Here is a 13,231-nt window from a genome sequence, read left to right as displayed (position 1 = left end):
CTTCTTATTGACGATGAAACACAGAAATTGCATCGGAATTAAATACAAAAGGCAAAATTCCGACTTAAGTACAAGGAGACTGACTCTTCTTACTGACTTTGTTTTGATCCAATCCTGTGACACTAGTTAGAAATTCCGATGCTTCACTTCAGGTTTACTGTATCCCTTGGATCTTCTTATTGACGATGAAACACAGAAATTGCATCGGAATTATATTCAAAAGGCAAAATGCTGACTTAAGTACAAGAAGACTGACTCTTCCGACTGTCTATGTTTTGAACCATACCTGTGACACTAGTTTTGGATTCCGATGCTTCACTCAGGTTTACTGTATCCCTCTGATCTTCTTATTGACGATGAAAGACAGAAATTGCATCGGAATTAAATACAAAAGGCACAATACCGACTTAAGTACAAGGAGACTGACTCTTCTTACTGACTATGTTTTGAACCATTCCTGTGACACTAGTTATAGATTCCGATGCTTCACTCCAGGTTTACTGTATCCCATGGACCTTCTTATTGACGATGAAACACAGAACTTGCATCAGAATTAAGTAGAAAATGCACAATGATGACTTAAGTACTAGAAGACTGCCTCTTCTTACTGACTATGATTTGAACCATTTCTGTGACGCTAGTTATACATTCCGATGTTTCACTTCAGGATTACTGTATCCCTCTGACCTTCTTATTGACGATGAAACACAGATATTGTATCGGAATTAAATACAAAAGGCACAATGCCGACTAAAGTACAAGAAGACTGACTCGTCTTACTGTCTATGTTTTGAACCATCCCTGTGACACTAGTAATAGATTCCGATGCTTCACTCCAGGTCTACTGTATCCCTTGGTCCTTCTTATTGACGATGAAACACAGAAATTGCATCGGAATTAAATACAAAAGGCACAATGCCGACTTAAGTACAAGAAGACTGACTCTTCTTACTGACTATGTTTTGAACCGTTCCTGTAACACTAGTTATAAATTCCGATGCTTCACTTCAGGTTTACTGTATCCCTTGGACCTTCTTATTGACGATGAAACACAGATATTGCATCGGAATTAAATAGAAAAGGCACAATGCCGACTTAAGTACAAGAAGACTGACTCTTCTTACTGTTTATGTTTTGAACCATTCCTGTGACACTAGTTATAGATTCCGATGCTTCACTCCAGGTTTACTGTATCCCTTGGACCTTCTTATTGACGATGAAACACAGAAATTGCATCGGAATTAAATTGAAAAGGCACAATGCCGCCTAAAGTACAAGAAGACTGACTCTTCTTACAGTCTATGTTTTGAACCATTCTTGTGACACTAGTTATAGATACCGGTGCTTCACTCCAGGTTTACTGTATCCCTTGGACCTTCTTATTGACGATGAAGCAGAGAAATTGCATCAGAACTAAATAGAAAAAGCACAATGCTGACTTAAGTACAAGATGACTGACTCTTCTTACTGACTATGTTTTGAACCATTCCAGTGACACTAGCTATAGATTCCGATGCTACACTTCAGGTTTACTGTATCCCTCTGACCTTCTTATTGACGATGAAACACAGAAATTGCATCGGAATTAAATAGGAAAGGCACAATGAGGACTTAAGTACAAGAAGACTGACTCTTCTTACTGACTATGTTTTGAGCCATTCCTGTGACACTAGTTATAGATTCCGATGCTTCACTACAGGTTTATTGTATCCCTCTGACATTCTTATTGACGATGAAACACGGAAATTGCATCTGAATTAAGTAGAAGAGGCACTATGTCACCTTAAGTACAAGAAGAATGACTCTTATTATTGTCTATGTTTTGAACCATTCCTGTGACACTAATTATAGATTCCGATGCTTCACTCCAGGTTTACTGTATCCCTTGGACCTTCTTATTGACGATGAAACACAGAAATTGCATCGGAATTAAATAGTAAAGGCGCAATGCCGACTTAAGTAAAAGAAGACAGACTCTTCTTACTGACTATGTTTTGAACCATTCCTGTGACACTAGTTATAGATTCCTATGCTTCACTACAGGTTTATTGTATCCCTCTGACATTCTTATTGACGATGAAACACGGAAATTGCATCTGAATTAAGTAGAAAAGGCACTATGTCGACTTAAGTACAAGAAGAATGACTCTTAATATTGTCTATGTTTTGAACTATTCCTGTGACACTAGTTATAGATTCCGATTCTTCACTCCAGGTTTACTGTATCCCTTGGACCTTCTTATTGACGATGAAACACAGAAATTGCATCGGAATTAAATAGAAAAGGCACAATGCCGACTTAAGTAAAAGAAGACAGACTCTTCTTACTGACTATGTTTTGAACCATTCCTGTGACTCTAGTTATAGATTACGATGCTTCACTTCAGGTTTACTGTATACCTTGGACCTTCTTATTGACGATGAAACACAGAAATTGCATCGGAATTATATTCAAAAGGCAAAATGCTGACTTATGTACAGGAAGACTGACTCTTCCTACTGTCTATGTTTTGAACCATTCCTGTGACACTAGTTCTGGATTCCGATGCTTCACTTCAGGTTTACTGTATCCCTCTGATATTCTTATTGACGATGAAAGACAGAAATTGTTTCGGAATTAAAAAACAAAAGGGACAATGCCGACTTAAGGACAAGAAGACTGTCTCTTCTTACTGACTATGTTTTGAACTATTCCTGTGACACTAGTTATAGATTCCGCTGCTTCACTTCAGGTTTACTGTAGACCTCTGACCTTATTGCCGATGAAACACAGAAATTGCGTCGGAATTAAATACAAAAGGCACAATGCCGACTTTAGGACAATGAGACTGACTCTTCTTACTGACTATGTTTTGAACCGTTCCTGTGACACTAGTTATAGATTCCGATGCTTCACTCCAGGTTTACTGTATCCCTTGGACCTTCTTGTTGACGATGAAACACAGAAATTGCATCAGAATTAAGTAGAAAGTGCACAATGGTGACTTAAGTACTAGAAGACTGCCTCTTCTTACTGTCTATGATTTGAACCATTCCTGTGACGCTAGTTATAGATTCCGATGCTTCACTTCAGGATTACTGTATCCCTCTGACCTTCTTACTAACGATGAAACACAGATATTGCATCGGAATTAAATAGAAAAGGCACAATGCCGACTTAAGTACAAGTAGACTGACTCTTATTACTGTCTATGTTTTGAACCATCCCTGTGACACTAGTTATAGATTCCGATGCTACACTCCAGGTTTACTCTATCCCTTGGTCCTTCTTATTGACGATGAAACACAGAAATTGCATCGGAATTAAATACAAATGGCAAAATTCCGACTTAAGTACAAGAAGGCTGACTCTTCTTACTGACTATGTTTTGTTCCATTCCTGTGACACTAGTTATAAATTCCGATGCTTCACTTCAGGTTTACTGTATCCCTTGGATCTTCTTATTGACGATGAAACACAGAAATTGCATCGGGATTAAATACAAAAGGCACAATGCCGACTAAAGTACAAGAAGACTGACTCTTCTTACAGTCTATGTTTTGAAACATTCTTGTGACACTAGTTATAGATACCGGTGCTTCACTCCAGGTTTACTGTATCCCTTGGACCTTCTTATTGACGATGAAACACAGAAATTGCATCAGAATTAAATAGAAAAGGCACAATGCTGACTTAAGTACATGAAGACTGACTCTTCTTACTGACTATGTTTTGAACCATTCCAGTGACACTAGCTATAGATTCCGATGCTACACTTCAGGTTTACTGTATCCCTCTGACCTTCTTATTGACGATGAAACACAGACATTGCATCGGAATTAAATAGGAAAATCACAATGAGGACTTAAGTACAAGAAGACTGACTCTTCTTACTGACTATGTTTTGAACCATTCCTGTGACCCAGTTATAGATTCCGATGCATCACTTCAGGTTTCTTGTATCCCTCTGACCTTCTTATTGACGATGAAACACGGAAATTTCATCGGAATTAACTAGAAAAGGCACTATGTCGACATAAGTACAAGAAGACTGACTCTTCTTATTGTCTATGTTCTGAACCATTCCTGTGACACTAGTTATAGATTCCGATGCTTCACTCCAGGTTTACTGTATCCCTTGGACCTTCTTATTGACGATGAAACACAGATATTGCTTCGGAAATAAATAGAAAAGGCACAATGCCGACTAAAGTACAAGAAGACTGACTCTTCTTATAGTCTATGTTTTGAACCATTCCTGTGACACTAGTTATAGATTCCGATGCTTCACTTCAGGTTTACTGTATAGCTCGGACCTTCTTATTGACGATGAAACACAGAAATTGCATCAGAATTAAATACAAAACACACAACGCCGACCTAAGTACAAGAAGACTGACTGTTCCAACTGTCTATGTTTGAACCATTCCTGTGAGACTAGTTATAGATTCCGATGCTTCACTTCAGGTTTACTGTATCCCTCTGACCGTCTTATTGACGATGATACACAGAAATTGCATCGGAATCAAATAGAAAGGGCACAATGCCGACTTAAGTTCTAGAAGCCTGACTCTTCCTACTGTCTATGTTTTGAACAATTCCTATGACACTAGTTATAGATTCCGATGCTTCACTTCAGGTTTACTGTATCCCTTGGACCTTCTTATTGACGATGAAACACAGAAATTGCATTGGAATTCAGTACAAAAGGCACAATGCCGAATTAACTACAAGAAGACTGACTCTTCTTACTGACTATGCTTTGAACCATTCCTGTGACACTAGTTATAGATTCCGATGCTTAACTTCAGGATTACTGTATCCCTCTGACCTTCTTAGTGACGATGAAACACAGAAATTGCATCGGAATTAAATACAAAAACACAATGCAGACTTAAGTACAAGAATACTGACTCATCTTACTGTCTATGTTTTGAACCGTCCCTGTGACACTAGTTATAGATTCCGATGCTTCACTTCAGGTTTACTGTATCCCTCTGACCGTCTTATTGACGATGAAACACAGAGATTGCTTCGGAATTAAATACAAAAGGCACAATGCAGAATTAAGTACAAAAAGACTGACTCTTCTTACTGTCTATGTTTTGAACCATTCCTGCGACACTAGTTATAGATTCCGATGCTTCACTTCAGGTTTACTGTATCCCTTGGACCTTCTTATTGACGATGAAACACAGAAATTGCATCGGAATTAAATACAAAAGCCACAATGCCGACTAAAGTAGAAGAAGACTGTCTCTTCTAACAGTCTATGTTTTGAACCATTCCTGTGACACTAGTTATAGATTCCGTTGCTTCACTCCAGGTTGACTGTTTCCCTTGGACCTTCTTATTGACGATGAAACACAGGAATTGCATCATTATTAAAAAAAAAAGGCACAATTCCGACTTAAGTACATGAAGACTGACTCTTCTTACTGACTATGTTTTGAACCATTCCTGTGACACTAGTTAAAGATTCCGATGCTTCACTTGAGGTTTACTGTATCCCTTGGACCTTATTATTGACGATGAAACACAGAAATTGCATCGGACTTAAATACAAAAGGCACAATGCCGACCTAAGTACAAGAAGACTGACTCTTCTTACTGTCTATGTTTTGAACCATTCCTGTGACACTAGTTACAGATTCCGATGCTTCACTCCAGGTTTACTGTATCCCTTGGACCTTCGTGTTGACTATGAAACACAGAAATTGCATCGGAATTAAATACAAAAGCACAATGCCGACTTAATGACAAGAAGACTGACTCTTCTTACTAACTATGTTTTGAACCATTCCAGTGACACTAGCTATAGATTCCGATGCTACACTTCAGGTTTACTGTATCCCTCTGACCTTCTTATTGACGATGAAACACAGAAATTGCATCGGAATTATATAGGAAAGGCACAATGAGGACTTAAGTACAAGCAGACTGACTCTTCTTACTGACTATGTTTTAAACCATTCCTGTAACACTAGTTATAGATTCCGATGCTTCACTTCAGTTTTATTGTATCCCTCTGACCTTCTTAATGACGATGAAACACAGAAATTGCATCGGAATTAAGTAGAAACGGCACAATTTCGACTTAAGTACAAGAAGACTGACTCTTCTTATTGTCTATATTTTGAACCATTCCTCTGACACTAGTTATAGATTCCGATGCTTCACTCCGGGTTTACAGTATCCCTTGGACCTTCGTATTGACGATGAAACACAGAAATTGCATCGGAATTAAATTCAAAAGGCAAAATGCCGACTTAAGTACAAGAAGACTGACTCTTCCTACTGTTTATGCTTTGAACTATTCCTGTGACACTAGTTTTGGATTCCGATGCTTCACTTCAGGTTTACTGTATCCCACTGATCTTTTTATTGATGATGAAACACAGAAATTGCATCGGAATTAAATACAAAAAGCACAATGCCGACTTAAGTACACAAATACTGACTCATCTTACTGTCAATGTTTTGAACCGTCCCTGTGACACTAGTTATAGATTCCGATGCTTCACTCCAGGTTTACTGTATCCCTTGGACACTCTTATTGTCCATGAAACACAGAAATTGCATCGGAATTAAATACAAAATGTACAATGACGACTTAAGTGAAAGAAGTCTGACTCTTCTTACTGTCTATGATTTGAACCATTCCTGTGACACTAGTTATAGATTCCGATGCTTCACTCCAGGTTTACTGTATCCCTTGAACTTTCTTATTGACGATGAAACACAGAAATTGCATCCGAATTAAATAGAAAATGCACAATGATGACATAAGTACAAGAAGACTGACTCTTCTTACTGACTATGTTTTGATCCATTCCTGTGACACTAGTTATAAATTCCGATGCATCACTTCAGGTTTCCTGTATCCCTTGGATCTTCTTATTGACGATGAGACACAGAAATTACATCGCAATTAAATACAAAAGGCGCAATGCAGAATTAAGTACAAGAAGACTGACTCTTCTTACGGTCTATGTTTTGATCCATTCCTGTGACACTAGTCATAGATTCCGATGCTTCATTCCAGGTGTACTGTTTCCCTTGGACCTTCTTATTGACGATGAAACACAGGAATTGCATCATAATTACATAGAAAAGGCACAATTCCGACTTAAGTACAAGAAGACTGACGCTTCTTACTGACTATGTTTTGAACCATTCCTGTGACACTAGTTAAAGATTCCGATGAATCACTTGAGGTTTACTGTTTCCCTGGGACCTTCTTATTGACGTTGAAACACAGAAATTGCATCGGAATTAAATACAAAAGGCACAATGCCGACTAAAGTACAAGAAGACTGACTCGTCTTACTGTCTATGTTTTGAACCATCCCTGTGACACTAGTAATAGATTCCGATGCTTCACTCCAGGTCTACTGTATCCCTTGGTCCTTCTTATTGACGATGAAACACAGAAATTGCATCGGAATTAAATACAAAAGGCACAATGCCGACTTAAGTACAAGAAGCCTGACTCTTCTTACTGACTATGTTTTGAACCGTTCCTGTAACACTAGTTATAAATTCCGATGCTTCACTTCAGGTTTACTGTATCCCTTGGACCTTCTTATTGACGATGAAACACAGATATTGCATCGGAATTAAATAGAAAAGGCACAATGCCGACTTAAGTACAAGAAGACTGACTCTTCTTACTGTTTATGTTTTGAACCATTCCTGTGACACTAGTTATAGATTCCGATGCTTCACTCCAGGTTTACTGTATCCCTTGGACCTTCTTATTGACGATGAAACACGGAAATTGCATCTGAATTAAGTAGAAGAAGCACTATGTCACCTTAAGTACAAGAAGAATGACTCTTATTATTGTCTATGTTTTGAACCATTCCTGTGACACTAATTATAGATTCCGATGCTTCACTCCAGGTTTACTGTATCCCTTGGACCTTCTTATTGACGATGAAACACAGAAATTGCATCGGAATTAAATAGTAAAGGCGCAATGCCGACTTAAGTAAAAGAAGACAGACTCTTCTTACTGACTATGTTTTGAACCATTCCTGTGACACTAGTTATAGATTCCTATGCTTCACTACAGGTTTATTGTATCCCTCTGACATTCTTATTGACGATGAAACACGGAAATTGCATCTGAATTAAGTAGAAAAGGCACTATGTCGACTTAAGTACAAGAAGAATGACTCTTAATATTGTCTATGTTTTGAACTATTCCTGTGACACTAGTTATAGATTCCGATGCTTCACTCCAGGTTTACTGTATCCCTTGGACCTTCTTATTGACGATGAAACACAGAAATTGCATCGGAATTAAATAGAAAAGGCACAATGCCGACTTAAGTAAAAGAAGACAGACTCTTCTTACTGACTATGTTTTGAACCATTCCTGTGACACTAGTTCTGGATTCCGATGCTTCACTTCAGGTTTACTGTAGACCTCTGACCTTATTGCCGATGAAACACAGAAATTGCGTCGGAATTAAATACAAAAGGCACAATGCCGACTTTAGGACAATGAGACTGACTCTTCTTACTGACTATGTTTTGAACCGTTCCTGTGACACTAGTTATAGATTCCGATGCTTCACTCCAGGTTTACCGTATCCCTTGGACCTTCTTATTGACGATGAAACACAGAAATTGCATCAGAATTAAGTAGAAAGTGCACAATGGTGACTTAAGTACTAGAAGACTGCCTCTTCTTACTGTCTATGATTTGAACCATTCCTGTGACGCTAGTTATAGATTCCGATGCTTCACTTCAGGATTACTGTATCCCTCTGACCTTCTTACTAACGATGAAACACAGATATTGCATCGGAATTAAATAGAAAAGGCACAATGCCGACTTAAGTACAAGTAGACTGACTCTTATTACTGTCTATGTTTTGAACCATCCCTGTGACACTAGTTATAGATTCCGATGCTACACTCCAGGTTTACTCTATCCCTTGGTCCTTCTTATTGACGATGAAACACAGAAATTGCATCGGAATTAAATACAAATGGCAAAATTCCGACTTAAGTACAAGAAGGCTGACTCTTCTTACTGACTATGTTTTGTTCCATTCCTGTGACACTAGTTATAAATTCCGATGCTTCACTTCAGGTTTACTGTATCCCTTGGATCTTCTTATTGACGATGAAACACAGAAATTGCATCGGAATTAAATACAAAAGGCACAATGCCGACTAAAGTACAAGAAGACTGACTCTCCTTACAGTCTATGTTTTGAACCATTCTTGTGACACTAGTTATAGATACCGGTGCTTCACTCCAGGTTTACTGTATCCCTTGGACCTTCTTATTGACGATGAAACACAGAAATTGCATCAGAATTAAATAGAAAAGGCACAATGCTGACTTAAGTACAAGAAGACTGACTCTTCTTACTGACTATGTTTTGAACCATTCCAGTGACACTAGCTATAGATTCCGATGCTACACTTCAGGTTTACTGTATCCCTCTGACCTTCTTATTGACGATGAAACACAGACATTGCATCGGAATTAAATAGGAAAATCACAATGAGGACTTAAGTACAAGAAGACTGACTCTTCTTACTGACTATGTTTTGAACCATTCCTGTGACCCAGTTATAGATTCCGATGCTTCACTTCAGGTTTCTTGTATCCCTCTGACCTTCTTATTGACGATGAAACACGGAAATTTCATCGGAATTAACTAGAAAAGGCACTATGTCGACATAAGTACAAGAAGACTGACTCTTCTTATTGTCTATGTTCTGAACCATTCCTGTGACACTAGTTATAGATTCCGATGCTTCACTCCAGGTTTACTGTATCCCTTGGACCTTCTTATTGACGATGAAACACAGAAATTGCATCGGAATTAAATAGAAAATGCACAATGCCGACTTAAGTAAAAGAAGACAGACTCTTCTTACTGACTATGTTTTGAACCATTCCTGTGACACTAGTTATAGATTACGATGCTTCACTTCAGGTTTACTGTATACCTTGGACCTTCTTATTGACGATGAAACACCGAAATTGCATCGGAATTAAATTCAAAAGGCAAAATGCTGACCTAAGTACAAGAAGACTGACTCTTCCTACTGTCTATGTTTTGAACCATTCCTGTGACACTAGTTTTGGATTCCGATGCTTCAATTCAGGTTTACTGTATCCCTCTGATCTTCTTATTGACGATGAAAGACAGAAATTGCATCGGAATTAAATACAAAGGGCACAATGCCGACTTAAGGACAAGATGACTGACTCTTCTTACTGACTATGTTTTGAACTATTCCTGTGACACTAGTTATAGATTCCGATGCTTCACTTCAGGTTTACTGTAGACCTCTGACCTTATTGCCGATGGAACACAGAAATTGCGTCGGAATTTAATACAAAAGGCATAATGCCGACTTTAGGACAGGGAGACTGACTCTTCTTACTGACTATGTTTTGAACTATTCCTGTGACACTAGTTATAGCTTCCGATGCTTCACTTCAGGTTTACTAAACCCTCGGACCTTCTTATTAACGATGAAACACAGAAATTGCATCGGAATTAAATACAAAAGCCACAATGCCGACTTAAGGACAAGAAGACTGACTCTTCTTACTGTCTATGTTTGAACCATTCCTGTGACACTAGTTATAGATTCCGATGCTTCACTTCAGGTTTACCGTTTCCCTTGGACCTTCTTATTGACGATGAAACACAGAAATTGCATCGGAATAAAATACAAAAGGCACAATGCCGACTTAAGTACAAGAAGACTGACTCTTCCTACTGTATATGTTTGAACCATTCCTGTGACACTAGTTATAGATTCCGATGCTTCACTTCAGGTGTACTGTATCCCTCTGACCTTTTTATTGCCGGTGAACCACCGAAATTGCAGCGCATTTAAATACGAAAGGCACAATGCTAACTTAAGTACAAGAAGACTGACTCTTCTTACTGACTATGTTTTGAACCATTCCAGTGACACTAGCTATAGATTCCGATGCTTCACTTCAGGTTAACTGTATCCTTTGGACCTTCTTATTGACGATAAAACACAGATATTGCATCGGAATCAAATAGAAAAGGCACAATGCTGACTTAAGTACAAGAAGACTGACACTTCTTACTGTCAATGTTTTGAACCTTTCCTGTGACACTAGTTATTGATTCCGATGCTCCAGTTCAGGTTTACTGTACCCTCTGACCTTCCTATTGCCGAAGAAACACAGAAATTTCATCGGAAATAAATACAAAAGGCACAATGCCGACTTGAGTACAAGAAGACTGACTCTTCTTACTGACTATGTTTCGAACCATTCTTGTGACACTAGTTATAGATTCCGATGCTTCACTCCAGGTTTACTGTATCCCTTGGACCTTCTTATAGACAATGAAACACAGAATTTGAATCGGAATTAAATAAAAAAGGCACAATGCCGAATTTAGTTCAAGAAGACTGACTCTTCTTACTGTCTATGTTTGAACCATTCTTGTGACTCTAGTTATAGATTCCGATGCTTCACTTCAGGTTTACTGTATCCCTCTGACCTTCCTATTGATGATGAAACACAGAAATTGCATCGGAATTAAATATAAATGGCACAATGCCGACTTAAGTACAAGAGGACTAACTCTTCCAACTGTCTATGTTTTGACCATTCCTGTGACACTAGTTATGGATTCCGAAGCTTCACTTCAGGTTTCCTGTATCCCTCTGACCTTCTTATTGACGATGAAACACAGAAATTGCATCGGAATTAATTACAAGAGGCACAATGCCGACTTAACTACAAGAAGACTGGCACTTCTTAATGACTATGTTTTGAACCATTCCTGTGACTCTAGTTATAGATTCCGATGCTTCACTTCAGGTTTACTGTATCCCTCTGACCTTCTTATTGACGATGGCACTCAGAAATTGCATCGTAATTAAATACAAAAGGCACAGTGCCGACTTAAGTACAAGAAAAGTGACTCTTCTTACTGTCGATGTTTTGAACTATTCCCGTGACACTAGTTATAGATTCCGATGCTTCACTTCAGGATTACTGTATCCCTCTGACCTTCTTATTGACAATGAAACACAGAAATTGCATCGGAATGAAATACAAAAAGCACATTGCCGACTTAAGTACAGGAAAACTGACTCTACTTACTGTCTATGATTTGAACTATTCCTGTGACACACGTTATAGATTCCGATGCTTCACTTCAGGATTACTGTATCCCTCTGACCTTCTTATTGACAATGAAACACAGAAATATGCATCGGAATTAAACAGAAATGCACAATGCCGACTTAACTACAAGAAGACTGGCTCTTCTTACTGTCAATGTTTTGAACAATTCCTGTGAGACCAGTTTGAGATTCCGATGCTTATCTTCAGGTTTACTATATCCCTCTGACCTTCTTATTGACGATGAAACACAGAAATTGCATCGGCATTAAATACAAACTGCACAATGCCGACTTAAGTACAAGGAGACTGACTCTTCTTACTGTCTATGTTTTGAACCATTCCTGTGAGACCGGTTTTAGATTCAGATGCTTCATTTCGGGTTTACTGAAACCCTTGGACCTTCTTATTGACGACGAGACTCAAAAATGCATTGGATTTAAATAGAAAAGGCACAATGCCGACTTAAGTACAAGATAACTGACTCTTCTTACTGTCAATGTTTTGAGCCATTCCTGTGACACTAGTTGTAGATTCCGATGCTTCACTTCAGGTTTACTGTATCTCTCTGACCTTCTTATTGACGACGAAACACAGAAGTTGCATCGGAATTAAATACAAAAGGCACAATTCCGACTCAAGTTCAAGAAGACAGTCTCTTCTTACTGTCTATGCTTTGAACCTTTCCTGTGAGACCGGTTTTAGATTCCGATGCTTCATTTCAGGTTTACTGTATCCCTCTGACCTTCTTATTGACGACGAAAGACAGAAATTGCATCGGAATTAAATACTAAAGGCACAATGCCGACTCAAGTACAAGAGGACTGGCTCTTCTTACCGTCTATGCTTGAACCTTTTCTGTGAGACCCGTTTTACATTCCGATGCTTCACTTCATGTTTACTGTATCCCTCTGCCCTTCTTATTGACGATGAATCACAGAAATTGCACCGGAATTAAACACAAAAGGCACAATGTCGACATAAGTACAAGAAGACTGACCCTTCTTACTGTCTATGATTTGAACCATTCCTGTGACACTAGTTATAGATTCCGATACTTCACTTCAGGTTTACTGTATCCCTCTGACCTTCTTAAT

This window comes from Schistocerca serialis, chromosome 12 (genome assembly GCF_023864345.2).
Source record: "Schistocerca serialis cubense isolate TAMUIC-IGC-003099 chromosome 12, iqSchSeri2.2, whole genome shotgun sequence".
Lineage (NCBI taxonomy): Eukaryota > Metazoa > Arthropoda > Insecta > Orthoptera > Acrididae > Schistocerca > Schistocerca serialis.
This window is presented reverse-complemented; position numbering follows the sequence as displayed.